The sequence below is a fragment of the Sus scrofa genome, unplaced genomic scaffold (genome assembly GCF_000003025.6).
Source record: "Sus scrofa isolate TJ Tabasco breed Duroc unplaced genomic scaffold, Sscrofa11.1 Contig1914, whole genome shotgun sequence".
Lineage (NCBI taxonomy): Eukaryota > Metazoa > Chordata > Mammalia > Artiodactyla > Suidae > Sus > Sus scrofa.
This window is the reverse complement of record NW_018084979.1, coordinates 513,701-536,103: the sequence shown is the minus strand read 5'-3', so window position 1 is coordinate 536,103 and position 22,403 is coordinate 513,701. Positions and strand designations below refer to the sequence as shown.

The window sequence follows — 22,403 nt, the reverse complement described above, 5'->3', positions numbered from 1 at the left end:
CGGCTCCTCCCAGACAGCCATGCATGTCTGATTGGACAGGTGCCACGTGGGCCTCAGCTGCCTCTGGCGGTCCCTCTGGGCCACAGCTCCCTTCCTCCCTCTCAGACCCCACAGCTCCCAGCCCTGGGGGCTGGGGACAGGGGGCGGGTTGCCTCGAGGGGGCTGGCAGCCTCTGCGTTGTCTCCCTGTGCTGAACGCTCTTCCCGTGGGGGCTCTGCGGCCGAGTCTCTAGGGAGTGAGACGCTTCAGAGCATCTGCCCCCCTCCCGTGGCTCAGGGGCCCTGTTCTCCCACCCTGGGCGTGACAGCCCGTCCTTGGTGGGGTTCAGTCTTCCTTGAACTTGAGCCGCTCAGACTGCTGGGCCTTGGGCTTGGTCTGTGCTTTCTCTGTTCTGCTCTCAGGGAGCGGAGCGCCTCAGAGGGGCCCCTGGGCTTCACATGGGCTTTCCATCGCCCGCTGTTGTCACCTTTCCAGGGAGCACCGTGGTGCTTAGCAACGACCGCTGCTCCCAGTCTCCTCCTGTGTCCCCCACGTGTCTCAGATGCGTGAGCCACGACACACACCAGAGCCTCCCTCCCACGGCTGCCCCTCCCAGTGACCGCTTCACTCCCACGCCACCACGCCCCTGCCGCTTGCCGGGGGCCTCGGCGCGGGTGGGGGGCTGAGCCCCTCACCTCGCTGCTTTCGGGGGCCGTGCCTGGTGCCAGCTGTCTCGGGGTGGCTTCTGGAAGTAGATGCCAAGCTGGACGTGGGTACAAGACCGTCCTCGGGGTCGACACCTGTGCGAAGGAGGAGGAGGAAGTGGGCTCAGATGGAGAGGCGGCCCAGATGGGCTGCCGGGAGACGTGGCCTGGGTGAGGTGGGCAGAGGGCGTGGCTGGAGGCTCTTGCTGACCACACTGCCCGCGGGAGGGTGGTGGTCCTCCGTGGGAGGACTGTGGGGACAGCACATTGCAGTGGCTCTGCTGTGAGACCCCAGCACGTAGCACCACAGGCTCCACCTGTGTCCCCTGGGACCTCTCCATGTATGGCCGTCCCCCAGACACACTCTCTCCTCTCCTGCCCCTGCCTCTGTCACACTCCTCCCTCTGCACACCCCTCCCCACCAGGTCACCTGGCCTGCGCTGCCCAGCCTGTCCCCGCTCACACTGCGGGCAGCGGTCCGCCCCGCGTCTGTACGGAGTTGTAGGTTCTGTTTCCATCTGTGGGCCTGACCTCGGCTCTCTGCGCACACAGGCGTCCTGGTGGGCTTGTCACCTGTTTCCCCAGCGGTGAGTGTGGGGCCTGGCACAGAGGGGGCGCTCGGTAAATGCTGCTGGCCCAACACTGAACATTCACTCTGGGCTCTGCTCTGTCACCTGCATGATTCTGCTGCACGCTTCACCTGGAACAGGTGCAGGCATCCCCCAGTTACAGGTGGGGAAACTGAGATCCCGCCCTTCCTGCCACAAGGCTTCCACCCACGGAGGCCGAGTCAGGGCGGGCTCTGCACAGCCCTCAGGTGCCTGGGGTCCCCTCTCTTTGCAGATGTCCCTGGTCACATCCTTGAGACCGATGTCCATCCCCAGCCTCAGGCTGTTTGGAAAGACCCCCAAACTCGAGCTGGTTTTGTCCTTGGAGTCCCAGGTCAGGAAAAGCTCCCTGTGGAGGTGTTTGGGCCTCCCGTGGCGGGTGGAAGCCTGGGACCTGTGGTCTGGATGTTGGAATATTGGCATCTTGGGGACGGCACACTGGGTCCTCTGAGGGGTCAAGGATGAGACCTGGGAGCCTGTCTGGGGATCTGGCCTCTGGGTCCCCGATGCGGCCCCTGGTGCAGCCGACCTGCGGGCTGACCTCCTCCCCTGGATCAGTTGCTGCCTCCCCAGCCCCACCCAGTGCTTCCCTCCGCTCCAGGTCAGGCACCTGCTTATTAGCCCCTGTGTGGGTCCTGGAGGGAGGCGAGCTGACTTGGCTGCAGACACTCGGTGGCCCATCCCGACCCTCCCAGGGCCCCCCCTCTGTGCGACCCCAGGCAAGTCTCTGCAGCTTCACCGGTCACCTGGGGCTAATAATGCCCATCCCACTGCGAAAATGCGTGAGAAGTCTCGAGATAGTTTCCAGCCCACAGCCGGTGCCAACACTCTAAGAAGGAAAGGATGCCATGCCTTGCTCCCTGCCTGGGTTTGCATGGGGAGTGTGTAATTTCTTTACCTGAGATGGGAAAGGGGCGTAAGCGCTGGGCCACCGCTTTCAGGGGGTGGGTGTGGGCAGATAGGAGCCTGCACAGAGGCTGAAGCCCACAGCTCTGGGTCTGGCATTGCCCTTTCTAGGCTTTAAAATGGACCCCTTCCCTCCTTGCCAGGCCTGGGTGTGTGTTCAGGGGGCAGTGAGGCGGCCTGGGGCAGGCAGGTGACTGCTGGGTGCTGTCCTAGCTGTGGAGCTGCCACCAGTGGCCTTGGCAGGTCACCTCTCTTCCCGGCCCTCATTGTCTCTGACTTGGGGACCAGAGAAGCATTGCCCAAGGCCCTCGCCTTTCCAAACCTCAGTTTCCTCGGCTGTGAAGTGGAGTCACCAAAGTGCCCGCCTTCCAGGGCTGGTGTGCCCTTCACATGAGATGCCGACCGGGCCGGCTCTCGGAAGTGTTAGCTGGCGTAACTGTGACTTCTGTTGAACTGGCACGTGTTCCTCGTGCACAGAGAAGGTTGGCATTGGCGGGGACATGCGATGCAGCTGGCTCCGGCCTTCTTGTGGGCCCGCAGGCTGGCGCAGCCCTTCTGGGGAGGTGCCGGGCCCATGGCCCTCGTGCCCGCCCCGTGTGCGGTGACCCTGGAAATGGCCCAGGGGTGGCCTGAGCTGCCCCATGGCACCGGGCGTATCCAGAGGTGTTGGTCGGGCAGGAGCCGGTGTATAACACACGCCCCATGGAAACCGAGCTGCGGCTGGAACCACATAGACAGAGCAGCTCAGACCTTCCAAACACCGAGCCGAATGGAAAAAGTTAAGAGGAAGCACGTGAGCGACTGCACGGTGCTGTTTATGTAAATTGACGTGACATGCAGACAAAACATAGAGAACCAGTCTGCACGAGCACGTGCGGTCGATCGGTGCCCAGGCAACGCCCAGGCAACGCCCAGGCCGGGCTGCCCCCTGTGGGGGGTGGGGAGGAGAGGGCCTGGACGCCCAGTGGTGAGCCCAGCCCCTGAGTGGGGACGCGGGGTGGCCATGCGCCAGGAGCCTAGGAAGCCTGTGAACTTGACCTTTTGCAGCTGAGGTTCAAAGAAAAACAAGGGAGAGGGAGAAAGACAGAAAGACAGAGGGCCCTGCCCCCGGTGCTGGATCAAGGCCAGGAGGGGATGGGGGCCCAGGTCTGAGGTGGGGCAGCTGCAGAGGTGCCCAGACAGCCCAGCGGCGTCCTGCAGCCGCTGCCAACCTCCGAAGGGGGAGGCCTTTTTGCCACGACCGCTCTTTCCCTTCTGGCTTCTGTTGAGATGACTACCCCCGTTTTACAGAAGAGGAAGCTGAGGCCGGGGGTGGGGGGCGACCCGAGGTTCCAGGCCATAAAGATGGGAGGGGATGATGCTCTTGCCTGAGGCTGAGTCATCTGCCAGGGCTGCAGGGCTGGCGAGGCTCGGTCGGAAGGCGGGCCAGCTCCCGGCCTCCCAATCCCACCGCGCCCCCTGGAAGCTGCCGAGCATTCGTCTGAATCCGAGCGACCCGCACACCTAACAAAGCCCAGCAGCACCCACGGTCTCTTCTCGCAGCTGACCGTACAGGGACAAGGGGTATTTACAGCAGCCCCGAAACGCTGCTCCAGGCACAGAGGCCTCTGGCAACGCTTAGCACAATTCAACAGCAAGGAGAAGGGTTTTAGCAGCAAGCACGTTTCTCGTATTAGCGTTCTTGGAAAATGATAAATCCCCATTACCTAAAGCAGCCACATTACTGAGCTCAGTGCCCGCCCCAATCTGGGTAATCCTTCACGGATTCTTTTGAACTCCACGGACGCCCTGCCTTCTGCCTGCAGCTCCTCCAGGCCTGCTTTTCTCTTTCATTCTTTTTCTTTTTTTCCTTTATGGCTGGGCTAGGGATTGAACTTGCCCCACAGCAGCAAACAGAGCCATTGCAGTGACAATACTGATCCTTAACCACTGAGCCACCAGGGAACTCCCTCCAGGGCTATTTTGAAAAATATTATTTTATTATTATTATTAAAGTATAGCTGATTTACAATATTTCATCGAGTTCTGTTGTACAGCAAAGTGACCCAATCACACACATTTCCCTGTGCTGTGCAGTAGGATCCCATTGCCCATCCTTCCAGACAAAACCGTTTGCATCCAGAAACCCCCCCCAAATGGCCATCCATCCCATTCCCTCCCTTCCCCCCTTGGGAACCTTGCCTGCTCTTCTTGGCCATGATCTGTTTCTGGTTTTTTTTTTTTGTTGTTTGTTTTAAGTATGATCATCTGTTCCATATTTTAGATTCCACAAACAAGTGATATAATATGGTATTTGTTTTTTTCTTTCTGGCTTACTTCACTTAATATGAGAGTCTCTAGATCCATTCATGTTGCTGCAAATGGCATTTGTTTGTCTTTTTCATGGCTGAGTAATATTCCATTGTATATATGTACCACATCTTATTAATCCATTCATCCATTGATGGACATTTAGGTTGTTTCCATGTCTTGGCTATTGTGAATAGCACTGTTATGAACGTAGGGGTGCATGTGTCTTTTTCAATGACAGTTTTGTCCAGATATATGCCCAGGAGTGGAATTGGTGGATCATGTGGTAGTTCTATATTTACTTTTCTGAGGAACTTCCATACTGTTTTCCACAGTAGTTTTACCAATTTACCTTCCCACCAACAGTAGAGGAGGGTTCCCTTTTCTCCACACCCTCTCCGACATTTGCTATTTGTTGGATTGTTAATGAGGGCCATTCTGACTGGTGTGAGGTGGTGTCTCATTGCAGTTTTGATTTGCATTTCTCTAACATTTAGTGATACTGAGCACTTTTTCTTATGCCTGTTGGCCATCCATATGTCTTCTTTGGAGAAGTGTCTATTTAGGTCTTCTGCCCATTTTTCAATTTTTTTTTGTTTTTTGTTTTTTTTTTTGTTATTGAGTTGCATGAGTTGTTTGTATATTTTGGAGATTGGGCCCTTGTCCGTTGCATCACTGGCAAAGATTTTCTCCCATTCTGTGGGTTGGCTTTTTGTTTTTTTAATGGTTTCCTTTGCTGTGCAAAAACTTTCGAGTTTGATTAGATCCCCTTGGTTTGTGTCTTTATTGTCATTATTCTAGGAGGTGGATCAAACAAGATGTTGCTGTGACTTGTGTGAAAGAGCCTTCTCCTCTAGGACTTTTACAGTGTCTGGCCTTATATTTAGGTCTTTAATCCATTTTGAGTTTAGTTTTGTATATGAGGTTAGATAGTGTTCTACTTTCATTCTTTTACATGTAGCTTTCCAGTTTTCCCAGAAGCATTTCTTGAAGAAACTATCTTTCTTCTACTGTATAGTCTGTCCTCCTTTGTCATAGATTAGTTGACCATAGGTACTTGGGTTTATATCTGGGCCTTCTATCCTATTCTATTGGTCTATATTTCTGTTTTTGTGCCAGTACCATACTGTGATTTTTTTTTTCTCTTTAGGGCCATACCTGCATCATTTGGAGGTTCCCAGGCTAGGGGTTGAATTGGAGCTGCAGCTGCCAGTCTACACCACAGCCACAGCAATGTCAAATCCGAGCTGCTCTGAGACCTACACCGCAGCTCATGGCAACGCTGGATCTTGGACCCACTGAATGAGGCCAGGGATCAAACCCACATCCTCATGGATACTAGTCAGATTCGTTTCTGCTGTGCCACAACAGAAACTCTCCATACTGCTTTGATGACTGTGGCTTTGCAGTATTGTCTAAGGTTAGGAAGCTTAATTCTTCCATTTTCGATTTTTTTTCTTTTTCAATATTGTTTTGGCTATTCGGGGTCTCTTGTGTTTCCACACAAATTTTAAAATATTCCGTTCTAGTTCTGTGAAGAATGTCTTTGGCAATTTGATAGGGATTGCATTGAAATCAACTGTATTTCTATATACTAATAAACAATCAGAAAGAGAAATCAGAGAAACCGATCCATTTACAATCGCATCAAAAAGAGTAAAATACCTAGGAATAAACCTACCCAAAGAGACAAAAACCTATACTCTGAACACTATAACACTATAAAACATTAAATGAAGGAAATCAAAGATGACACAAACAGATGGAAAGATACGCCAGGCTCTTGGATTGTAAGAATCAATATTGTCAAAATGACTATACTAGCCAAGGCTGTCTATAGATTCGATGCAATCCCTATCAAATTACCAAAGACAGTCTTCACAGAATGAGAATAGGCCTGTTTGGAGCTCCAGGTGCTGGCAAGAAAATGCTCAAAGTCTTTGGCTCCATCACTGGCCCCATCACTGACCCCATCTTCAGACTGTCACCTTATCTCCCTCAGCCCCTTTCCCCACCTGCAGGTCCCAGGCCAGTGGCTCCTGGAATGGGCCCAGTGGGGCTAAGGCAGGCCCATGCCACCCTCCTCCACCCCCGAGGCTTTTGCTCTGAAGGTTTCTACTCACTTTGATGCATTAGCTCAGATGCTTCTTCTTGGCCTGAATGGGCCTGTGGACCCAGAGGCCCCATTCATGGTCCCCCCAGCTTGGTGGAAGCCGGTGGCTAAAAGTCACCCCATCACATGTGCTGGGCACAAGATGACTCCTAGGAGGATGGGAGGGCCTTTCCCTTTTGAACTTGTTCCAGGCCCTTCTGCAGCTGCAGAGGAGAAATGGGCATGGGTTCCTTCCAGGGACCAGGGATGGCCTGGGCACAGCCAGGGGGAGAGACTCCTTGACACAGCTTAGGATGGGGTGGTGGGATCCATGCTTGGAGCAGGGCCCCAGCACAGAGCCTGAGGCAGGGCTTGGGTACCAGGCTTTACAGGGGAAGGGCCAGGGATGGGAGTGGGGTGGGGGTCAAACAGGAGGGAGGGGACCCCCACTTGGGGGCTGGCTGCTAGGGCCCATGGGGTCCTCCAGGAAACTGTGCCAACACCTTATGGTTGTGGGCCCCCAGCAAGGGGAGCAAGTCCTGGCTTTGACCTGTTGTGGTCAGAGGTCACCCCCAGGGTGTTAACTGCCCTGAACTCCAGTTGGCACACAAGATGCCAAGTGGGTTTCCTGGGAGAAAGGGCAGGGCAGGGCCAGGAAGAGACAATGTGGAGTGGGGGGGCTCTGTACTGAGGGGAGGTGCCTTCAGGGGCCCCAGAGTAGGCGAGATGAGGCCTGTGTGGGGCTTGTGACGTCAGTTGTTGTTGTGGATAAGAGGTGACCTGGGGGCGTGTTGCCCAGGTTGCTCCCATACTGTGGGCCCCATGCTATGCTGCTTTATTTATTTATTTATTTATTTTTGCTTTTAAAAAAATTGTTTTTATTATAGCATTTTTCAATTACCCAATTATGTTTATATTTATACAATGATCATTACAACCAAATTTTATGGCATTTCCAAAAATTTGATGTTGGTGTCTCACCGTCTGGCTGACTTCACTTAGCAGGATCATTTTTAGGTCCATCCATGTGGCTGCAAATGCTCTTATTTCTTTCCTTTTAGTGGCTGAGTAATATTCCATTGTGTATATGGACCACATCTTCTTTATCCACTCCTCTGTCAGTGGGCATTAGGTTGTTTCCAAGTCTTGGCTATTGTATGTAGTTATGCTGCTTTATTTTTAATTTTTTAAAAAAGCACTGGTTCTCTGGAGTTCCCTGGTGGTGCAGCGGGGTAAGGATCTGGCTTGTCACTGCTGTGGCTCTGGTAGTGAAAGCTGTGGTGCGGTTTTGATCCCTGGCCTGGGAAGTTTTGCATGCTGTGGGTACAGCCAAAAAAAAAAAAAAAAAAAAAAAAAAAAAGAGGGAAATTAAAAAGCACTTTCTTTCTCATAGAAAATTTGGAAAATACAGAGTGCAGAAAGTAAAATTTTCTGCAGTTTTTCCAGTTGATGCTTCCTCGTGTTTCCTCTTCATCTTTTTTCTCCGGGTACACACACTTCACACCCAGGCATATGTGTATCGAGAGAGCTGAGATGGTACAGATTTTGTAATACTGGTCATGGATTTTATGCAACTTTGTTGTTCCTTTGATATTCATTTCCATTTCTTTTTTTGTCTTTTCTAGGGCTGCACCCGCGGCATATGGAGGTTCCCACGCTCGGGGTCCAATCAGAGCTGTAGCCGCTGGCTTACACCACAGCTCACAGCAACGCTGGATCCTTAACCCACTGAGGGAGGCCAGAGATCCAACCCGCAACCTTATGGTTCCTAGTTGGATTGTTTCCGCTGTGCCACGAGGGGAGCTCCTTCATTGCCATTTCTGGTTCTGTTTTCTCTTTGCACTTTGATGCCCTGGGCACCTCCTGGCCATCCATCCACACCGGTCTACTAGCTGAGCCCTTCTCACTGGCTGGTCCTACAGGGATGCTGTGAGTACGGCTTGCTGTGAATGAGGCTTTGCTGCTGCTGGTTTGGGTGCTTGCTCACCCCACTGGACAGCAAGCTCACTGGCTTTGGCGCCATAGCAAATAATGAGAAAACGGATGAAATGTGTCAAGATTATTTCTTAGCATAAGAGCAGTGCCAGAGCTGTTAGCTGCCCCCCACTCTGTGAGAGGAAAAGGAGTGTAACGGTTGGCATGAGGCAAAGGGGGTCTCACTGGCCTCTGTCTCCGTGCCCAGCATGGACCTTGGAATGTGACAGGGACCCAGTAAGTGCCTTACGTCTGAATAAGCACAGCCATAACGTATAAGACAGACTCTTATTGCCAACAACAGAAACACAGCTCATACTAGTTTAAACAATAACAACAAAAAAAGTGGCTTCCCAAACAGGAAAGTCCATGATCAGTCTGGCTTCAGGAACAGCTGAATCCAGGAGCTCGACCTGTGTCACTGGGCTCAGTTTCTCTCTCTTTCCATCCCCAGTGTTGGCTCTCTGCACAGAGGGGACAAGAAGGCCTTAAAATTCTATATATATATATTTTTTGTTACAGTTTGAGATTATAGCTAAAGAAGCGAGACTTCCCACAGGTCCATATAGCAAATCCGTGGGAAGAATGGAAGGAAGGCTGGGCTTGGGTCATGGGCCTTGTCTGGGATCAGCCTCCTTGAGCCACACTGCCTGCTTTTCCTCCAGGAAAAGGGGTTCATTCATAAAGGTGGGGAGGGGAAAAAGGAAAACCTTTATGTCCTCTTCCAAAGGGTCAATTAAAATATGGGATTTTGGGGGGAGGTAGCTGTAGATTTCTCGAAGGTGTCTGTAATGGCCACCCCCCAGCTGGCCCACCCTCCACGGACTAAATCATCACCACCCCCTGACCACCCTGCGGGCGACTGGTCCTGCTCGGGGCTTCTGGGAAACTCTCTCCTCCCTCCAGTCCTTCCAGAAGATATTTCCTCTCTCCCTCCTCTCTCTGGGGCTCCGTTCAGCCTGCGTGGGACACTAGGGGGAGAGCAGGGAGAGGTAAAGGTCCTGGGTCCCCCACCTCCGCTCCTGCAGTGCCCACCCCTCATCCTGGGGCACCCCCCACCGCACCTGGCTGTCCCAAAACCCATCTGAATGGGAGTCAGCTGTGACTTGAGGCCCAAACTGCTCTCAGTGATAACAGCTGTCATGTTCTCTGCGGCATCAAACATAACCGAGCTGTGTGTTTCACAACTTACCAGCGAGGTCACCACCCTTTGACGGCTCTGTCGCGTTTCGGGAAGTTGTGAAATGGTTCTTCTCTGGGAACCAGGGCTGTGTGTGGAGGGGTTTGGCTGTGCCAATGGGGTCCCCAAGATATACCAATTGTACTTATGTAAGAGGAATCCCAGTTCTTTGCTGACTCTTGTAGAACTGCTCAGATGCTGGAAGTGCAGCCCACCCCTCTCCAGGGATCTGGAAAATTGAAGCCCAGGGGAGTCGAAGAGTCTGGGTGACATCCGTGGCTTGGGAGGGAGGGGTACCACACTGGTCTTGCTAAGGACTTCAGTTCCAGGGCCCAACCCACAACAGGGGGTCACTGAAATACTTGTGGAGTTGATTGTCTTCCCCACTCCAGCCAACTGAATCCTTGAATTGAGTGGGTGGATGGATGGATGGACAGATGGGTGGCTGGATGGCTGGATGGGTGGGTGGGTGGATGGGTGAATGGATAGACAGATGGACGGATGGACAAATGGATGGATGGGTGGGTAGATGGATGTCTGGATGGACAGATGGATGGATGGATGGATGGATGGGTGGGTGGATGGACAGATGGATGGATGGATGGATGGATGGGTGGATGGGTGAGAGGGTGAATAAATGGTGGATTTTGGATGGTGGGACAGATGAGAGGAAGTTCCTGAGCCAGGCTGTCTGATTTGGGGAAGCAGGTATTCAGACCTGGCTGTGTTTCTTCCAAGGAAGCCCGACACTTGGCCTCTAGTCAAGGAAGGCACGTCCCCTCACCTACATCCCGAACCCTAGCAACTCTCAAAGGGGGCCAGGTGAGGGTTTGGTTTGCTGGCTCAGGGCCCAGGAACCTCACCCAGATACTCCCAGGCTCTGTTTCGGAGGGCAGGTGAGGGAGGGGGAGCAGGGCCTGGGCAGATTGGCCCCTGCCCACCCAGGTCCAGGCTCCTAATCCAGCGGGGAGTTCTCCCAGGAGTAAATTCCAGGATGAGGGAGGGAAATCAAGGGGTTATTTATGAGATTCAGGATTGAAAAACACAGGCAGACTCAGGAAACTCCCAGGGAGGCTGTTTGAAGTGTGATTGGACTCTGCGGTTATGACCTTAGGAAACAGGGCTCCGGGGTCCCCAGGGTCTTAGCACCTCACACCCCCAGGGGGTGCCCCGTGTGTTGTGCAAATAGTTCCTGGGGGTGGCTCAGTGCATCAGCTGAGCATGTGGTGGGGGCTGCCTCCCCTGTTGGGGTCGGGTGCTGGTGACCTTCCAGGCCTGTCATCCTTGGAGGACACTGAGCGTGGGAGCCTGGGGCTGTGTGTGCAGACATGTGCACATGTGTGCATGAGGGTGTGTGTGCACGTGTGTGCCCCTGGATCTTGGGGTAGATTCTCCTGTGTGCGCACACCTGCTTATTTATGTGTGTGTGTGTGTGTGTGTGTCTCCATGCCTGGCGGTGAGAAGGCACACCTCGAGCAGGGGTGAAGCCTCAGAAGCCCCGTGGACCACGGCGCCCTCACAGCCTCCCGTGTGTCAGCTCCACACCAAACAGACTCCCTTCAGGGCTCAGGTCCACTCACGTCTCAAGAACCAGGGTTCTGGGGAGTTCCCATCGTGTTGCAGCGGAAATGCATCTGGCTAGGAACCATGAGGTTGCGGGTTTGATCCCTGGCCTTGCTCAGTGGGTTAAGGATCTGGTGTTGCATGAACTGTGGTGTAGGTCGCTGCATCGGCTTGGATCCTGCGTTGCTGTGACTGTGGTGTAGGCTGGCAGCTGTAGCTTTGATTCGACCCCTAGCCTGGGAACCTCCATATCCCTCAGGTGTGGCCCTAAAAACGCAAGCAAGCAAGCAAAAAGCAAACAAAAAACCAGAGTTCTCTGCACCCTGCAGGCAGCTGGGGGCTGTTTCTGAACTTCTTTCTTTCTTTTTTAATTAATTAATTAATTTATTTATTAGGGCCAAACTCGTAGCATATGGAGGTTCCCAGGCTAGGGGTCCAATCGGAGTTATAGCTGCCGGCCTACACCACAGTCACAACAGCAGGGGATCCGAGCCACATTTGTGACCTACACCACGGCTCATGGCAATGCTGGATCCTTAACCTACTTGAGCAAGGCTGGGGATTGAACCCTCATCCTCATGGATACTAGTCCTCAAGCCACTGAGACACAATGGGAACTCCTGTTTCTGAACTTCTTGAGAACAAGAAGCCATGCTGTACACAGCTGAAAGTCCCCTAGGCCACAGAGCAGGGCTGTTTGGGACAAGGACGAGGGTGAGTTTGGGGGTGCAGGTGGGGTGGCAGCCCTTGGTTCCAGAAGCCTCTGCCTTCAGCTGTCTGGCAGTCCTGTGAGGGCCTGCTTCTGCTGCCCCACCCCCACGGCTCAGTCAGTGCCAGGATCGCTGGGTCCTAGGCCCTCTCTCCTCAGGGCCTGTGAATCCCAGCTCATCTCACAGAGGTCTTGGAACCCTGGCTTTCCCTGACTCAGTTTCCCCAAACTTCCAGGCTTCGCCAAGGCACACGGGGCCCCCAGGCTGATACCTTCCAGACTCCCAGCACTGCTCTTCTCTGCAGCCCGGAATCTTCTAGTGGGTTTTGCTAAAACCCCATTGAGATGTTGGAACATCTTGCTAAGAGGCCAAGGCAGGCCCTCCACCATGGTGACAGCTGGCAGCCTTTAGTGGGCACAGGTTACACAAGCCCCATGTGCCACACAGGCCTATAACCTGGCAGCCAGGTGCTGCTTCCAACCCCAATTCTCAGAGAAGTCAAAGCACAGAGAGGTTAAGTCATTTTCCTGAGGCCACACAGCCACAAGTAGGGGAGCCTAGATTTGAACTGATCTCTGAACAACTCAGATATGCTCCCCATCTCCTGCCCCCCCAAATGTACCCCCCCCCATGAACTGCAGCCTGTTTCCCGTCCTCTCTAGTCCTTCTACATCTCCAAGAGGTGTTCCCTGACTGTCCCTTGGGGCAAAGCCCCCAGGGCTGGCCCACCTGGGCTCCGGGTGAAGACCTCTCTGACAGAGGCTTCTCTGCATGTCCCCTTCTAAGGCAGCCGTGCCTGCCAGCCCCTCCAGCTGGATTTGGCCAGGGACAGACACCCTGGAAATGTGAGCAGGACCGGGCTGACCCTGAGCGGTTTACCAACGAGGCAAAGGGTGGACAGACCGAGAAAACTGCTGCTGCAGGAGTCGCCCCAGGCCTTCCTGCCAGACTCTCTCCTCCCTGAGTCACAGTTGCTCCAGGCCCTCCCGCCAGACTCCTCGCCCCACTGTGTCTCGGAGTGTCTCCGTGCCGGAGAAACTCCCAGGCTTGTTTGTTTACTGATGAGGGGTACCTGTCTCCACGAAGACAGGCACGTGGAAACAAAGCTGGTACGTAAAGAAAAGCCTTTTACGCCCATCGGCAAGGGGTCAGAACCCCCGTGATGGGTCCTTGAAAGCCCCAAATTCTGAGGAATGTCACCCCCACTCCCATCATCAGGCTCGCCGTGTGCCAGCCCTCTGGAGGGATGCAGCCCCTGGGTGAGGTGGCAGCCCCTGAGCTGCCCCCCTGCCTTAAAACATCCCATCTATTTTTTGGAAATCGAAGTGTAGTTGATGGACCGCGTTGTGTTAGTTTCAGGTGTACAGCAAAGGGATTCAGTTATACCTGCACATTTGCATAATCTCACCTGCGTGTGTACATACGCACACATCCAGGGATGTATATACCATTCCACATTTATCTCACACATTCTTTTTTATATTTTTCCGTGATGGCTCGTCACAGGGCCCTGAATGTAGTCCCTGTGCCACACAGCAGGACCTGGTGGTTTATCTGTCGTGTGTATACTGCTTTGCCTCTGCTAACCCCCGGCTGCCCGTCCATCCCACTCCCTCCCCCTTGGCCACCGCAGATCTGTTCTCTGTGATGGGAGCCGCATGGGTGGGGGTTGGCGTGGGGGTCCAGGAACCCGGGCTGCATCCCAGCCTCTGCGTGACCCTGCCGCTCAGCTCTCAGACTGGGGCAGCCTTTGCGAGCGGTGGGGCTTACATACATTTCTCGCAGAGCCGCTTTCTGCTCAGGCATCAAGGCTATTTATAACTCGAGGAATTATTTGCTGATACCCAGGGGCTGCTTTTCCTTCTCAAGTGGCCTGTGCAGTTTCTGAAAGAATGGGAGGTGATAAAAAAAGAGAAAGACTCCTTCTGCAGATGATTTATTTTCTAGGGGTGTCATGGCAATCGCACACACTTCTGAAATCCGGAAGCTTTTAGACCTGGGCCATATTGTTCAAATCAGATCTCCCTGAGGAGAGATGAGATTTATTCGAAGTGGGGGGGAGGGGGCCCTGAGTGAGCAGGGACCCTAATAGCGGGACAATAGCTACAGCCATTGCGGTGCCCAGGCACTGTCAGTCCGCCTCAGCTCCATCAGTGCTCACAATAACCCCACGAGGTAGGTGCTATTATTATCATTATTCTTATTTTAACAAAGACCATACTTTTTGGAGTTCCTGTTGTGGCTCAGCAGGTTAAGAACCCTATATAGTGTCCGTGAGATGCAGATTCAATCCCTGGCCTCGGTCCGTGGGTTAAGGATCCGGTGGTGCTGCGAGCTGCAGTGTAGGTAGCAGATGGGGCTCGGATCTGGTGTCGCTGTGGCTGTGGTGCAGCCTGGCAGCTGCAGCTCTCATTCGACCCCTAGCCTGGGAACTTCCATATGATGCAAATGTGGCCCTAAAAAATAAAACAAATAAAACAGCAACAAAAGAAAGAAAGAAAACACTTTTTTACGCATAAGATACACTTTTTACGAGAAGAAAAATCCTGGGGAATCTCAGGAAACGGAGGCACAGGAAGGAAAACCACCCTGGTTACACTGGTCATCAGTCACAGGGCAGCCTGTGTGCTGTGGTGACTCAAAGCGGAGAGAGAGGCTGGCCTTGGGCGGCCCACAGCCCCAAGTTCAAATCCCCTCTCTGCTGCTCCCTGGCAGCCTGAGCCTCGGGGCTAAGGCCCCGCTGCAGAAGGCCTGCTCCTCGGGGCTCTGTGGATATTTGCTGATGGGGGCCAGCCCTCGGGTTGCCTGGGCCCTGGCTCGGGGATCTGTGGCGCTTCTCCTAAACAAGGAAACTTGTGCTCCGGGACCCAGCTCTCCAGGAGCTGCCCAGGCATCAGGCTCTCCACCAAGAGCATGTGTTTCCAGCTGGGGGGTTCTGCGGGGGTCCTGGGGCACCCAATCCAGGGGGAGGGATGTCACTTCCTCTGGCCCCAGGGTGTCTGTTCCACCCCTTGTGCAGGTGGGGGCACTGAGTCCAGGAAAGGCAGGAGCTCGCCACGCTGATGTCAGTGGCGGCAGGAGGCTGAGGCGCCAGCCCAAGCCTCTCTTTGCTTACTTGTTGCCAAGTCTAGAAATGTCACCACCAGCCAGCACTCCCTGAGCCTCAGGCCTTTGACGGGCACCAAGCTTGTGCAATCCTGACACACGCAGTGGGGTGGGCACTACCACCCCACTTCACGGAGGAGGAGAACCGAGGTCTGGGAGATTGCAACCTGGTGCGCCTGTACTTCTCATTCAGAGCTTGTGCAGCTGTCCCGGGGGCCTCACCCCTAGCGCATCCCTGCTGGGGTCCTGAGCCCCAGAAGCCTTTTCTCTGGGTGGACCCCCCCGGCCCCGGGCGGCTGTAGCAATGCAGAGGCCTTCCACCTGGCTTCAGAGAAGTGGCTTGAAACTCCTCCTTACCCACATGTGCGTGGGATGAGTGACAAGGGTGGCCATGGAGCCCCCCTGCCCGGGGGCCCCCCGTGGTTGTGGGGACTTACCTCCAATTGCCCTTTCCATTGGCTCATCCGAGGACGGGGGCCGGAAGCTGTAGAAACCAGGCCCGTGGTGGTGGGTTTGGGGAGAGTGGTTCACATTCTAGAAAGGAAGTGCTGGCCCTCGGGCTTGCGGGGGCAGCCCAGCCCGCTGTCACTGGGACTTGACGGAGACCGTGTCCCAGGACCTTCGTCAGGCTAAGCGTTCAGTGCAGTTCGGCTCATCCCTGGGAGCCCCACGGCCGGAGGCGGGTCCCCGTTGTGTCTCTTGCTGCGCCGGGTAATGTCACTTCCGTGCCTCCGTCTCCCCATCTGCGAAGTGGGAGTGGCAGTCAAGGCTTCAGTTGTTGCTGCAAAGATTCTCTCGGGAGGTGGCCAGCGGTTCGGGGCCAGGATCCGGCAGCCAGTCAACGCTTTCCCCCAGAGGCCCCGGGACCCCGTCAGAGCCTCCAGGATGCTGAGGTTGTGCTTCTCATTGCACTTTTTTGGGAGGTGAAGTATGGTCAGAGGGGGAGGAGGGGTGCGCTCTGCTTCTCAAGTTCAATGACGAAATATTTCAAGCCTACAGGAAAAGAGAAAAATATAACCACAACCATGGCCACTACTCAGATTCAACGCATAGCAACATTTGTTTTTGATTTTTTAACGGGAAATCAACATGCAATATGGCCTGTGCTCCTCCAACGCTCACGCCCCCAGAGGACGCCCCCTTTTCAGCTTCACGTCCATCTCTCTGGTCCGTTTCTGCCTCCCCACTGTGAGCAGGTGTGCACGGCCCTAAGTGTACCGCAGAAGATCTGGGCACTTCTCACACACCCGGTGTGGTCTTGTGCACGTCCTTCTGCAACGTGCTTTTTTCACGCCACATAATTTTTTTTAATTGGGGTAAAATTCACGTGATAGAAATGAACCCTTCTAAAGTGCACACTTGAGCGGCATTTAGCGCTGTCACAGAGTCCTGCAGACACTGTCTCTAGTTCTCAAACATTTCATCACCCCCAAAGGAGACCCTAGACCTGTTAGCCTCCCTCCCATAACCCCCCTCCCCCGCTCCCCGACAGCCACTCATCTAATCTGCTTTCCGTCTCTGGATTTACCTCTTCAGGTATTCTGGAAGCATGGAGCCGCACTGTGTTCCTGAGGTTTGCCCCTGGGGAGACGTGTGCGCCAGGCTGGCTCCTTCCAGCTGCGGTCAGGGCTCCGTTTCTCCGTAACCCACTAGCCCTGAGCATCATTATCAGCTGGGGGACCACCCGGTGCTTGTGGGGTGGGGGGAGGTCCCCATCCAGGTAGTCTCTTTACCTAATAGTGCCAGGAGGGCACCCAGCTGTAGTGCTTAAAACAAGGGTTTTCTTTCTTTGAAAATTTTTTTATTCTAGTCGATTTACAATGTTCTGTCAGTTTCTGCTGTACAGCAGAGTGACCCAGTTAGACAAATATATACACATCCTTTTTCTCATATTATCTTTCATGTTCTATCGCAAGTGACTGGATACAGTTCCCTGTGCTACACCGCAGGACCTCATTGCTTGTCCCTTCTAAATGTGACAGTTCACATCTGCTAACCCCGAACTTCCCTACCCCGCTCCCTCCCCCTCCCCCTTAGCAGCCACACGTCTGCTCTCTACGTCTAGGTGTGGTTTCTTATTTCTCTGCCTCCGAGGTGGGGGTCGGGGCAGGGTAGACTGGGCCCTGCCCGGCGGTCCTTCTGCTGGTCTGGCTTAGTGTCCCTCCCGTAGCCTGATAGTGGCTGGGCCACTGGGTTGGTCAGGCCTCTCTCCCTCTCTGCCGGGTAGCTTGCCCCCAACCTGGTGGCCCTGGGCCCCCAGGTCTCCCTCCGGTCCAGGCCTGTCCCTGCTGCTGGTTAAAGCCAGTGAGAGGTGGAGGGAGCCAGAGTGGGAGGGGCCGCAGCAGGGGTGTCCTGGGGCCGCCTCTGCGGACCTGGCTGTAGGGCTCCAGGCGGCTTCCCTGGGTCCTGGGTGCGAGTGCCTCCAGTTCATGTGAAGCTGTCAGTTTCTCCCGCACCCTCCTGCTGGATCCGCCCACCAGGGGAGAGGGCGACCCCAGGTTCTCCGTATGGGTGCCCTGATGTGTGCCCATGTAGGAGGGCAGTGCCTGGGCTTTGTCGCTGGCCTTGACTTCCCTGATTCCCAGCGAAGGTGCAGCGCTTTCCTTTTGCTGCTGCGACGTCGTACCACCAGCTAGTGGCCTAACATCAAGCAGCTTCGTTTCCTGACAGTTCTGGAGTCTGACTTGGGTCTCACTGGGCTGAAGTCAAGCTGCTGGCAGGGCTGTGCTCCTTCTGGAGACGGAGGGGAGAGTCCTTTTCTCCCCCTTTTTCTTTGCAAGTTTCTGGAGACAATGCATCCTTGCTCACGGCCCTTCCTCCCTCTTCCAAGCCAGCAGCACCGCAGCTTCCAATCTCTCTCTCTTCCCATCCGTTTGTGGGGACCTCGTAATGCCACTGGTTCCAGGATCACCTTCCCAACCTCGAGGTCCTTAACTTTGTCACCCCTGCGGAGTCCCGGTCACCACGTAAGGGGGATTATTCACAGGGTCTGGGGTTAGGATGTGGACACCACGGGAGGTGGGTGGCTTCCTGTGGGCTCTGCTGTCCTCCTGTCCACTTTGGGCAATTCCTGGTTTACGCTCTCTGTCCTGTGTGTGGAAGTTCATGGTCTAAGTTCTTCTGATGGCTCTCTGTGCCACAAATACGCTTCAGTCTCCGCTTTGCCCTTTTTAAAAAAAAGCAGCTAGGGAGCCAGCAGGAAGCAGCTACACCCTCAAATGCAGGATTTGTGGAGAGCTGGATAAGAGGACTCTACCCAGGTGCAAAGAAACCAACAAGGAACGGAGCATGTGGTACCCAGGCTGGCCACTGGGGGAGCCACTGCCACCCCTAAGCCTTGAGGTTGTGGGGAGAGGGAGAGCTGATGGAGAAAAGGCCCACCCAGGGCGGCTGTGATGCCCCTCAGCCTCTTCCACCCTCCGGACTCCTGCGGGGGCCTCCTGTTGGCCAAACCCGTCCGCGGAGCCCACAGGGGGGAGTCGGAAGGTGGCAAACCCAGGCCGGCTGCGGGCCAGTGGGCTGCAGCGGCAGTGCGTCCCTTCCCCCAGCCCTGGACCCAGCATTTTCTTTTCTGTCTCCGATTCTGGCTTCTCTAGGGATCTCATGTGAGCGGAATCATAAACGTTTGTCCTTTTGTGCCTGGCTGATTTCACTCAGCATGAGGTCCCCGAGGTCCACCCACGCTGTGGCCGGGGGCAGAATAGCCTTCCTTCTGGAGGCGGAGTAATATTCCGTTTTAGTATAGATCACTTTTTTTTTTCTTCTTCTTTTTTTTAAGGTATTTTTTAGGGCCACACCCACGGCATATGGAGGTTCCCAGGCTTGGGGTCGAATTGGAGCTGCAGCTGCTGGCCTACACCACAGCCACGGCAATGCCAGATCCTTAACCCACTGATCGAGGCTAGGGATCGAACACACATCGTCATGGATCCTGGTCGGGTTCGTTAACGCTGAGCCACGACGGGAACTCCTTGACCACAATTTGTTTATTCATCCCTCCATCCGGCGGCTCTAGGTTGCTTCCACCTTTCGGCTGCTGTGAGTAGCGCTGCTGTGGACGTGCGTGTGTTAATATCTTCCGATCCCCACTTTCAGTTCTCTCGAATGTGTACCCGGAAGCGGAACTGCAGCATCGAATAATTTTGCATTTCCTTTTTGGAGGCCGTGCCAAACTGTTTCCCACCGTGGCTGCTCCATTTGCTTCCCTCCAGCAGAGCACGAGGATTCCAGTTTCCCCGCATCCTCACCAACACTTGCTACTTTCTTCTTTTTTTAAAAAAATAACAGCCATGCTAATGGGTGTGAGGTGGTATCTCATTATGGCAGAGACATATTCTTCCAAAAGTTGTGACTGTTTATTTTCTTTTTTTCTTTTTCTTTTGTTGGCGGCTCCCATGGCATGCAAAATTTCCTGGGCCACAGCAGTGAAGATGCAGGATCTTTAACCCGCTAAGCTACCAGGGAACTCCCTGTTTCCCTCCTTCTTTCCTTCCTCCCTCCTCCCCTCCCTTCCTTCCTGAGCCTCACGTGCAGCATTTGGAAGTTCCTGGGCCAGGGGTAGAACAGGAGCTGCAGCTGCCAGTCTACACCACAGCCACAGCAACGTGGGATCTGAGCGCCTACACCACAGCTGTGACCTACACCACAGCTCATGGCAATGCAGGATCCTCAAGCCACTGAGCGAGGCCAGGGATGGAACCTGCATTCTCATGGATCCTAGTTGGGTTCATTACCCCTGAGCCAGGATGGGAACTCCCCTGTGTGCTTTCTCTACCCCACCGGCAACTTCTTTCTGAGTAAGTGTGGGGCAAGGATACCATGTAATTTCCGGCTCGCTGGCCCCAGCCACTGACTGTAGACTTCCCTGTCCTGTGTCGCCTTCCCACATGGGCACCAGCGTCTCCCTGAGGTCTGAGGTCTCTGTTCTGCGGTCTGTCTGTCTGTCCCCAGCTGTTGTCTAACTTTTTTGTGATCATTTTCTTCGTTGCTCCGTCCTCTTACCCTGGCTGTGCCAGGATGTATTTCCAAAGATAGCAGCCACTAGCCCTGGACCTGGACCGAGGCTTGCCCCTCCCCTCGCTCCCAGCAGGGCGCTTTCCTGCCTCTCCCGGGAAAGCATTAGCTTCCAGTTTCACTTTGACCCCAGCCCGCCCCTTCCTGGCCTCATGGACTTTATTGCCCTTGTCCAAACCTGCTGGAATGTTCTCACTGCCAAGGCTCCACACACATCATTCTTTCCATCCCTGAGGCCCTGAGCTCCCAGCCGGGCTCTCAGTCCTTCCTGGTACACCTGGTACACCTCCTCCAGGCAGCTCTCCTGGACTTCCTGCCTTGGGCTGCCCACCGCCCTGGCTTTCTCTCCTGTTGGTTTCTATTTCTCCAACTAGCCTGATTGCTCTGGGAGAGTGGGACCAGGCCTCCCTGGTGCTGTGGTCGGGCCTGATGGGCGCTGGGGGCTCCTGAGGGTCTGGAGAGTGAGGGCTGAGGCTCACACACACCTGCACTGCATCTCTGGCTGCCAGACGGGCTGTGGCGCTTCCTGGCCTTTGCACGCATTCCTCCCTCTGTCTGGCACCTCCCCATGCACCCAAAGGGCTGGGCCTCGGGCTGCCGCCTCCCTGAGCCAGCAGGGTCCTAGCCCACATGATGGCAAGCATTCACTTTCCAGCCTCACGCTGCTGGCCCAGGGCGAGCACACAGCCAGTGGGAATTGTCCCCCGAGAGGCACCCAAGTGCAGGGGGAAGAGCCAGGCCAGGGCTTTGGGGGCCAAAAGTGTACGTACTGAGGACATCACCTGACATCGCCGAGCTGCTCCCCAGAGAACTGGGAGCACCCGGAAGTTGGTCTGCCTTGCTGAGCAGAGGCGCCAACCCCACTCCCGGGACCCAGGGCTCGTGTCTGAGTGCATGCCTGTGTGGGTGTGCTGGCCTGGGCTGGGCTGTGACAAGGAGGCTGGCCCAAGTGGTCTCGGGGCCCTTGGGCCTGACGTCGGGGTCAGCTTCCTGGGTTTGCCTCCTGGGCAACCATACAGGACCCCTGCTGGATTCAGTGTTTGGCAGTCACGGCCTTGACATTCTTTTAAAAAAAATTGAAGTATAGGGGGTTCCTGTTGTGGCCCAGGGGGGTATGGACCCGATGTTGTCTCTGTGAGGACCCACGTTGACTCTTTGTTCTTGCTCAGTGGGTGAAGGATCTGGCGTTGCGTCAAGCCGCAGCGTGGTTTGCAGGTGCAGCTCGGATCCAGTGTTGCCATGGCTGTGGCGTAGGCTGGGAGCTGCAGCTCTGATTCGACCCCTAGCCTGGCAACGTCCATATGCTTCGAGTATCAAAAGAAAAAATTGAAGTATAGTTGATTTCCAATGTTGTGTTAGGTTCAGGTGCACAGCAGAGTGAAATATAGTTATTCTTTTTTCCAGTTCTTTTCCATTATAGGTTATTGTAAGATATTGACCACAGTTCCCTGAGCTCTACAGTAAGTCCTTGTTTCTCTATTTTCCATGTAGTTGTGTGTATCTGGTGATTCCAAACTCCCCATTTATCCTCCCCCCTTTCCTTTTCCCTTTGGAAACCATGAGTTTATTTTCTATGAGTCTGTTTCTGTTTTGCAGATAGGTGATACCTACAATGAGGTACCTCGCACCAGGCAGGATGGCCATCCTTCAAAAGTCTACGCGTAGCAAATGCTGGAGAGGGTGCGGAGAAAAGGGAAGCCTCCTACACTGCGGGTGGGAATGTACATTGGTGCAGCCGCCATGGAGGAGAGTGTGGCGGGTCCTTCAAAACCTAAAAATAGAGTTGCCATCTGATCCAGCAATCCCACTCCTGGGCATATATCCAGAAAAGACGGAAACTCTCATTTGAAAAGATACATGCACCCCTGTGTTAATGGCAGCACTGTTTCTAACAGCCAAGACCTGGGAGCCACCTAAGTGTCCATCAGCAGAGAGGAACGGACAAAGAAGATGTGGCATCTCTCTCTCTCTCTCTAAATGGAGATAAATAGATACAAAATGACATACTACTCAGCCATAAAATAGAAGGAAGTAATGCCATTTGCCACAACAGGGATGGACTTGGAGATTTTTATACTAAGTGGGTCACACAGGGAAAGACAAATACCATGCGATATTACTCACACGTGGAATCTAAAAAATGGTTCAGATTGAAATTCTTAGTAATTTTCGGCTTTGCCTTACGTTTTGCAAGTGAGGTCGAAGGGGACAAGGGAGCATGCGCGGAGCGGAGGCGGCGGGAGACTGCGCCGCGCGGTGCCCTGCGCGCGTTCACGATGC

The 22,403-nt window shown here is 54.4% G+C and overlaps 1 long non-coding RNA gene across 1 annotated transcript; it reads left to right on the top strand.

Moving 5' to 3' along the window:
* Window positions 1-607: 607 nt before the first annotated feature.
* LOC110258359 lies at window positions 608-21,901 on the top strand. The gene is made up of 2 exons (XR_002341113.1): window positions 608-1,270; window positions 21,720-21,901. It is a non-coding gene; the product is annotated as an uncharacterized LOC110258359 (long non-coding RNA).
* Window positions 21,902-22,403: the final 502 nt, after the last annotated feature.